This window comes from Solanum verrucosum, unplaced genomic scaffold (assembly GCF_900185275.1).
Source record: "Solanum verrucosum unplaced genomic scaffold, falcon-dt-bn FXZP01000034.1, whole genome shotgun sequence".
Lineage (NCBI taxonomy): Eukaryota > Viridiplantae > Streptophyta > Magnoliopsida > Solanales > Solanaceae > Solanum > Solanum verrucosum.
In genome coordinates this window covers 366,746-375,070 of record NW_026019959.1, presented here as the reverse complement: position 1 = coordinate 375,070, position 8,325 = coordinate 366,746, and the positions used below count along the sequence as shown (strand labels likewise).

Genomic DNA, 8,325 nt, shown 5'->3' with positions numbered 1-8,325 from the left:
TTAAGTTAAATAACCTAAATAAATGAAGTGACCATACTTGCTAGTTGTAACCCCCACATAAATTGCATGAGATACGGTCGGGACCCACATTTGTGGACCTCGAGGGATGCCTAACACCTTCCCCTCGAGGTAATTTGAACCCTTACCCGATCTCTGGTTCGTTGACCTTAGTTAGACTAGTTTAGGTTAGATAGGTGCCCTAACGCGCCTTAATTCGTTAGGTGGCGACTCTTCAATCCACCCTCAAAGCCCAAAAGAGTTGTTAGGTCGTGCATCCAAAAGGAAAACCCATTTTTGCGGAAAAAAAAAGGGGCGCGACATGTGTCATACCTAGAGCCTGTCCAATAACGAAAGTAGATACACATTAAGAGAAGGAGAGGAGCTTACAATTCTCTTTCTCCGCACATGACTTAAGAATTTGCAAGAATTTGGATACTGGAAGATCCGTTTTCTTACTGCTCTCTTCCAATCTGGTATTTTGTGCATCACTCTCCTCATTAGTACCTTCACTTGGTTTAAATAATATCTCACCGGACAGAGATGGAATTGAAGGCAAGAAAAAGGTGTCGGCTCGATAGGTTTGTTGCGGGCTTTTATTATGTCCAGGTTGATCAAGCTCTGCCATTGACTCTTAGGCAAAAGTGAAAGAGTGACTAGATCTGGAATTTAGAAACTGAAGTATCAGAGGACTCCAATGGCTTAAAGATAGTCCTGTTATTGCTTTTTTCACCATTTTTTTCAGAAGCAGCAGGCGGCATCTTAACACTGACTATTTATTTTACTCCAGAGAACATCGCATGATTGACCCACAGATAGACACCATTTTGATCAACATGCGATGTGGCAAAGATATCCATATTAGGCGATAAAGATAATGCAGTGATAGACAGATCAACTTGTATTGCATCTATTTGTCTAGCTAAATTTACATCCCAGATTCTGAGAGTCCCATCCATACTGGATGTCAAAAGCCATTTCCCATCCTCACTAAAGCCCATGTCAGTAATACGGTCCCTCAAATTTACGAACCAACCTCTGTGCAATAACATCAAATAGACGGATAACTAAGCCAAAAGACCATTAGAACGGTGGAACACAATCTTAACTAAGGAACACCCAACCTCCCACTTATATTTTAACTCGCGACATTTTAAGTCCCAAACTTTTACATCGCCATGGTATCCAGCACTTATCATGATGGTGTTTGTCGCATCACAAGCTATGCCAATTACTTCCCCATTGTGAGCAGCACTTTCACCTTCTAACGCATCAACATAATTGCCACGGCTGATTCCTGACTGAAGATTAAACCGCTCAATCCAACCGCCGGCCGTCCCTAGTACAGCAAAGTTTCCACAGGCACTAATAGCGCAAGCCTTAACTGGAGTTGGATTTTCAGGGCATGGAGTTAAAATATGTTCGCCAAGAACAAAATTTTGAAGCCTCCATACATAAGCACGCGGGGTGTCCATATGACATGTAACCACATTTCAGCAACATCGAATGCAATAACAGGCTTCAATTTTATCTCCTCCTTTTTCAACTTAAGCTTCTTCGCTCTTTTAGAAACATGTCGATGGGAAAGTTCTCTACTTTGTTGATCTTGAACAACAGAAAAAAAAGTGAAACACTCGATCTTGACCAGCAGATAAGATGTAGTGATAATAGTGCTCCTCCGATCTTGATACACAAAGGATTGGAGGAGCACTATGACCACTTCTAAACGAGGGTCCGAAGATCCACATTTTCGTTGAATTGTCTGAAGATGAACTCATTAGCAAAGAACTGAAGTGAAACTATACTCAAGACTGCAGCCTGTATATACTCGAAATTGCTTCGGCATGAAATGATCTCGATCGTGTATAAAGTAATCCAGTAGCAGTTCAATAAAATGCAATTCTTGTCCGTTCTCAGGCTCTTGCTCGTCTGAATTAGCTATTTTATTATCTCAGCTATTTTAGTATTATTTAAATTAAAGAGATAATGGATCACACCCCTTCATCAAAATTAAGTCTGTTGATTCTCTTTCACGTTGTTGTAACTTTTATTTCTTTCACAGCTGTTCTTAATGTATTTGTGTCGATTTTCTTATTTAAATGACCATAATAATAAAAGAGAAAACGAAATTCATCATAATTATGTATATTTTAAAAAGTTATGTAATAACATTCATATCATAGTTGTATTTTTTTTAGAACACGTACAAATACCAAACTACCTAGCAAGCTAAAAAGTTGGATGAAATATATTGTCCCCCCCACAAAGGTTACTTTTAACTGGTCCTGAACAAGTAATAAAATGTGTCACAGTTCGGTCCAAACAAGGATAAACCTCTTTGAGAAGCACGTATCCAGTGCTATTTACCATACACGACAGAAAGACATCAATATTGGGTCCAACCAAATTAAAAATAGATTGTCTTATGTGAGACTCCGAATATGATGTGTGGTTTGATGGATGTACTCCTCCTGGTGCGTCCATGTAGTCAATCAGATTTGTCATCATCCTAGAGACTCTTACCGCCGCTTGAAAGTACTGAATCATGGGGATTATATTTTGATTACAATAACCGTGTTTAATCCATTCGTACTGCCAAAATTGAACATCACTAGCCCCAGCTATCAAATTTGGCCAAATAATTTGGAGCTGCTTATTTAGATTTAGATTATTTCGCATCTGTTCAAATCATAACAAATTATAACTTAAAAGAGTACATATTTTCAACCCTTAAATAAGAAGTATATAACCAAAAATAAAAATAAAACATTGAGAGACACACTTACCAAAGCATTTACTTTATTTCTTTCACTTGGTTTACTGGGGCATTCGCACTTCATTGATTCTGAACTATTCGCTGGCCAGAGGCCATGTATTGAAAATCTTTCTGAAAGGTTTGGTTTGCATTCTTTTTCCTGACAAAATGTTGGGGGCCATTGGAGCACATGTTGCATAAGAACATATTGTGAATGGATGCCTTCAAAATATAGCATAGCAAGTAGTAAAAGAAAGACTGAATTATGATATTGATGATTCATGTTAACGGTAATTATTTTAGAAAGTGAAATATCACCAACAGCAAATAAAGAAGAAAAGGTATGTCTCAATTGTATGAATTAGTTGAGTGTACATTTTCACAATGATGATAGCTTGCCTATTTATACTTTCAACTAATTTCTAATTATCTAAGCAAAATAATAAATGTCAATATTGATATAGTAAAAATTTAATGAAAGAATGTTAATGAGATTAAGTTTGGTGACACAAGTAACCAAGTAATTAAGAACTTGTTATATTTCCTTTGAAGGCCTAAGCTTAATTGATATTGTCCATGCATGTCTACTACAACAATAGAATGGTAAATACATTTTAATAATGAAATATATATTATAAAAACAATATCATAAAAATAATTTTAAAATATTATATTAAAAGCTAACAAAGAAACCTTTAACAAGGATGGATAACAAAGAGAAATTATATATATATATATATAAAGAGACTTGTATATAAATCAATTTGATCAATTGAGTTATTGATTAAAAAAATATTTAAAAAATCGGGAGAAGACTAAATGAGGACCATATTATGGACCTAATATATTATTGTACAAGGAAATAATTCTCAATTTATAGAAGCATAAAACTTTTTCCTCCAGCAAGGAATGACCGAAATATGGCAAGAAATTTGCCACCTTTCAGAACAGTCATCTCCAATGGCGGAAAATTTAAAATAAAACGGGAAAGTGTTTTAAATAAAACGGGTCGCACGAATTTGAGTTGGGTCAGAATGTTTCGGTTAATTAACTAAATAATTGAAACGTTTTGGCCATTTAATTTAATTAAATAAATAATTAAAACAGACTTTGTCCAAAATTAATCTCTCGATCATTTTCAAAGCCGAAGCCGAGCAACAACGGTACGAGGGGGTCCCTCTTTCCAACCCTTTTAACAACTAGTAGAAGTGCTTCTCTATTTAAACACTTCAATTTTTCTTTCCACCACCACCAATGAGGGAGAAATGTCTTTTCTTAAAACATAAGAGAATCTTTTTCAATTCCTCTTTTCATCTTCTCTCCATTTTCCATTAACTCTTGTTATACCCAACAGATCATATACACGGAACGGTGAAATACAATTTCTTAACTAAGGAACAACCCAACCTCACACTTATATTTACATTGTTATGGTATCCAACACTTATCATGATGGTATTTGTCACATCACAAGTTTTGCCACTTTCACCTTCCAACACATCAAATAATGACAATGAGCCACAAACACACATTATACTTTATATGTATAATAAATTATTATTTTTTACATCAATTCAATAAATATGATATATAATTTAATAAGATACAATAATTTTGATGTATTCAATTTACTTTATGCATAATAATTTATTTATTTTTATGTGAATTCAACAAAGATAATACATAAATTAGTAAAATTCATTGATTTTGATGTAATCAAAATTAACCTTTCTTGAATCTCAAAACACTCTTTAAATTAATAAATATTAATCTATCGATTAAATAATACTTTTACAAAATAATAATATTTCGTCCACCTATATTAATTTAGTAAGGTTTTACTTAAGGAAAAAGGGCCAAAACTACCCTTGAACTATAGGAAAAGGTCTAAAAATACCCTTCATCCATCTTTTGATCTAAAAATATCCTTCCATTCACCTTTTTGGCTCACTTATACTCTTCCATTCACCTTTTTGGCTCACCTATACCCTTTCATTCACCTTTTTGACTAACTTATACCTTTATAACTAACAACCAAATTTATTTATTTTTTTAAAAATAATTTATTATTTGTCATTTTCTTATTAGATAAAATAAAAATCTCATCTCTATTAATTATTTCCCCATAATCTATTTAAATCAAAATATATATACCTCTTCAAGATCCCAAATTTTTTTATTAAAAAAAATCTATTAATTTTTGTATTTGCTCTAATTTATTTTCTTAAAAAAAGTTTGTTTTAAATAATTAATATATTATAGAAATATTAATAGTGCCACCATATCTATCTTCCTTTTTAAAAATAAATAAATAGAAAAAAACTGTTAACTTAATTTTGTTGCTAATCTGTGATAACTACTTTTCAAATAAAAAGTTCTACAAACAATATTACTTAAAAGATTAACTCATTAAAAAAATGAAAAAAAAAAAAAAAACAAACAGATGGATGGTCGTAATAAGGAAAATTTAAGTAGGAAAATAGAGAAAAATGTGTGTAACGTATTTGTGGATAAAATAATATATTGTTATGATTAAGACATGATAAATGTGTTTATAAAATAGTAATCATCTATATCATGTTTAAAATCTTGATTTAATTAATTAAATATTAGCCGTTAATTTTTTCTTATGTCATGAGTCTTCAATCCATGTAAAAATTAAAGGAAATGGAAAGGAGTTGGATTCAAAAAAAAAAAACTACAATATATTTTTTATAAAAAGAATATTGGGGTCTTGAAGAAGTATATTGCTTTGATTTGGATAAATAATGAGAAATAATCTAATTGAGTTGGGCTCTTTATATTATCCAATAGGATAATGACACATAATAAATATTTTAAAAAAATAAAGAATAAAGAGAGAATTGTTAGTTTCAAGGGTATAAGGGAGCCAAAAAGGTGGATGGAAGGATATTTTTAGACCAAAAGATGGATGTAGAGTATTTTTAGACTTTTTCCTATAGTTCAAGGGTATTTTTGACCCTTTTCTGTTACTTAATCATCATTTTCAAAAAACATAATACATAAACATGATCCTTAACTTGACTTCATTAAGAAAGAAAGCTCATCAGAAAACTCCGTTGACGAGGCTTGTCCCTTCTCCAGCTTCTTGTGGTCGGATAACTATGCCCTCCAACTTTAAGTATGCACAAGTAGACACTTAAACTTGTATAAAATTGAATAAGTAGACACACGTGTCCTACATGGCATAATACATGTAGGACTCCACGTAAGACACAAAATTTCCATATAGGGTGCCATGTAGGACGGATGTGTCTATTTGTTCAATTTTATATAAGTTTAAGTGTCTACTTGTGCACATCCAAAGTTAAAGGTCATAGTTGCCGGTTGACGTCAAGTTAAGGTCATTTTTATGTATTATGCCTTTTCAAAAACTCTCAATTGAACGTTTTCTATCCAATTCAACTCTATTGAAGGGCTCAACCAAAAAGGGGAGATTTATTTTGGGTGCTAAATTGATATTTATTTTGATCATTTCTCATTGTATAAACAGGAAAACCCTATCTTCCGTTCTCCTCTCTCTCTCTGCATCTGCTCATAGACAGTTTTGGTATTTGGATACCTTTTTCTGCATCTAAATCGGAAGATAGAATGGAAACATCAACAATGATTTCCAGTAATGAGATTGATAGGATAAGTTCATTGCCCGTTGATATACTTTACAACATCCTTTCAAATCTCTGTATTTTCGATGTGATTCATATGTCTGTATTGTCCAAAAGATGGAAATACATATGCACTACCATCCCCTACTTCCGCTTTGATAGTAGTTACTGTAATTCACTTCTTTCCTCAAATTTTGAGGACTTCGGAGAATTTATGTATACCTTCTTAATTTCCCCAAAGACGATTAACCTTGTCCGTTATATCCTCTCATGTAGCAATATGTTTGAAAGCACAGATATATTGCAGTTGATCCATGCAACAACAAGAAGAAATGTTCAACAACTTGTGTTGTGGTTTTCGACTCGTGAGCCATTTGAGTTACCACATTGTCTTGTAACTTGTGAATCTTTGCAAATTTTGAAACTAAACTTGTGTAATGATGTACTTAAACTGCCTAATCAACATGCGATATAAAGAGTTCAACTTGTTTATGTCACGACCCGAGTCTACACCCTGGACGTGGCCGGCACTCAAGAACCATTGTTGGTCCACAAGCGAACCCTCATCCTGGCTGACTACAAGCGGAAGACTAACTTAAGCATGCAAAAACTTAAAACCGAATAAAATTCCATAAACTCAACTTTTCAAAACTTTAACTCAAATGAACAACTTAGAATAAAAATAATATATTCAACTCGCCATAAAATAGGCAATTTAAGTCTTTAAAACATTTAATAAAATAAATGAATAATACAGACTTCTCAACTATACTGACTATCTATGAAGCATCTAACTGATAAAGATGAAAGTCGGGACAAGACCCACGACATCCTAACTAAATTGAAAAGTAAATGAAATCCTCCGGAAACAAGGAGGCTCACCATAGCTAACTCGAACTCCCAGATATATCAACGAATCTCCTGTTGATGATCCTGAATACCTATGTCTGCATCATGAAAAGATGCAGGCCAAATGGCTCAGTACGTGGAATGTACAAACATGTAAGGGGGATTCTAAAACATAAACATAAGCTTGAAAGTTGATAAAAGGGAAGCATACTTACCTCTTCTCAAACTTACTCAACTCAAGGAATACTCAAGGATACTCAAAACTACTCAACTTACTCAACTCAGAAGTATTCAAGGATAAGATACTCAACTCAGAGATTAGATACTCAACTCAAAGATATGATATTCGACTTTGGGTACTCAACTCTGGATACTCAACTCAATATAAAGCAACAATAAACATGCAATATATGGAAAGCTTTATAAAACAGTAAAACAACTTACTTCGTTAAAGAAAATGCACTAACAAATTCAATTTTACTTATATAATAAAGTAATATAGTTTCTATGGGAGTTTATCTAACCGACAACCATCACTATGAGCCTAAGTGATGATACAACGTTTTACCTCACGTTGCCAAGGACCGTCTTATATCTTGCCATAGGTATAGAACTTGAACTACTAAGTGGATCCACTAGTCTATGCTAAAAGCATCTTAAGGAGCCATCTAAAAAGTATGATACTTTACTACCCATGATGGCTACATGGTTTATGGAGACTTGAGTTATCTGAACTCACATCCCCATATCGGTGCTCAATACTACTCCCAAAATATACTTAGCTCATATGTTTGTAAAAACAAAACTCTTTCTGTGATTTGAGATAATTGCTCAAAAACTTAGCTCAAAGGTTATCTTGGAAATCAAGGTTTCCTCTCTTACTTTATTGTGAAAGAATTTACTCTTTAACTGAAAACTAGCCCAAAGGCTCTTTACTGAAAACTAGCTCAAAGGCTCTTTACTGAAACACTAGCTCAAAGGCTCTTTACTGAAACACTAGCTCAAAGGCTCTTTTGAAAATCTCAGTTTTCCATTCTTATTTAAATGTGAAAACATTTTAAACTCTTTTGGGAATACATAGTCCCCATATTCTTTTGA

General features: G+C 33.2%; 1 pseudogene; it reads right to left on the bottom strand.

Moving 5' to 3' along the window:
* Window positions 1-364: 364 nt before the first annotated feature.
* LOC125814874 (U3 small nucleolar RNA-associated protein 21 homolog) lies at window positions 365-3,707 on the bottom strand (annotated as a pseudogene).
* Window positions 3,708-8,325: the final 4,618 nt, after the last annotated feature.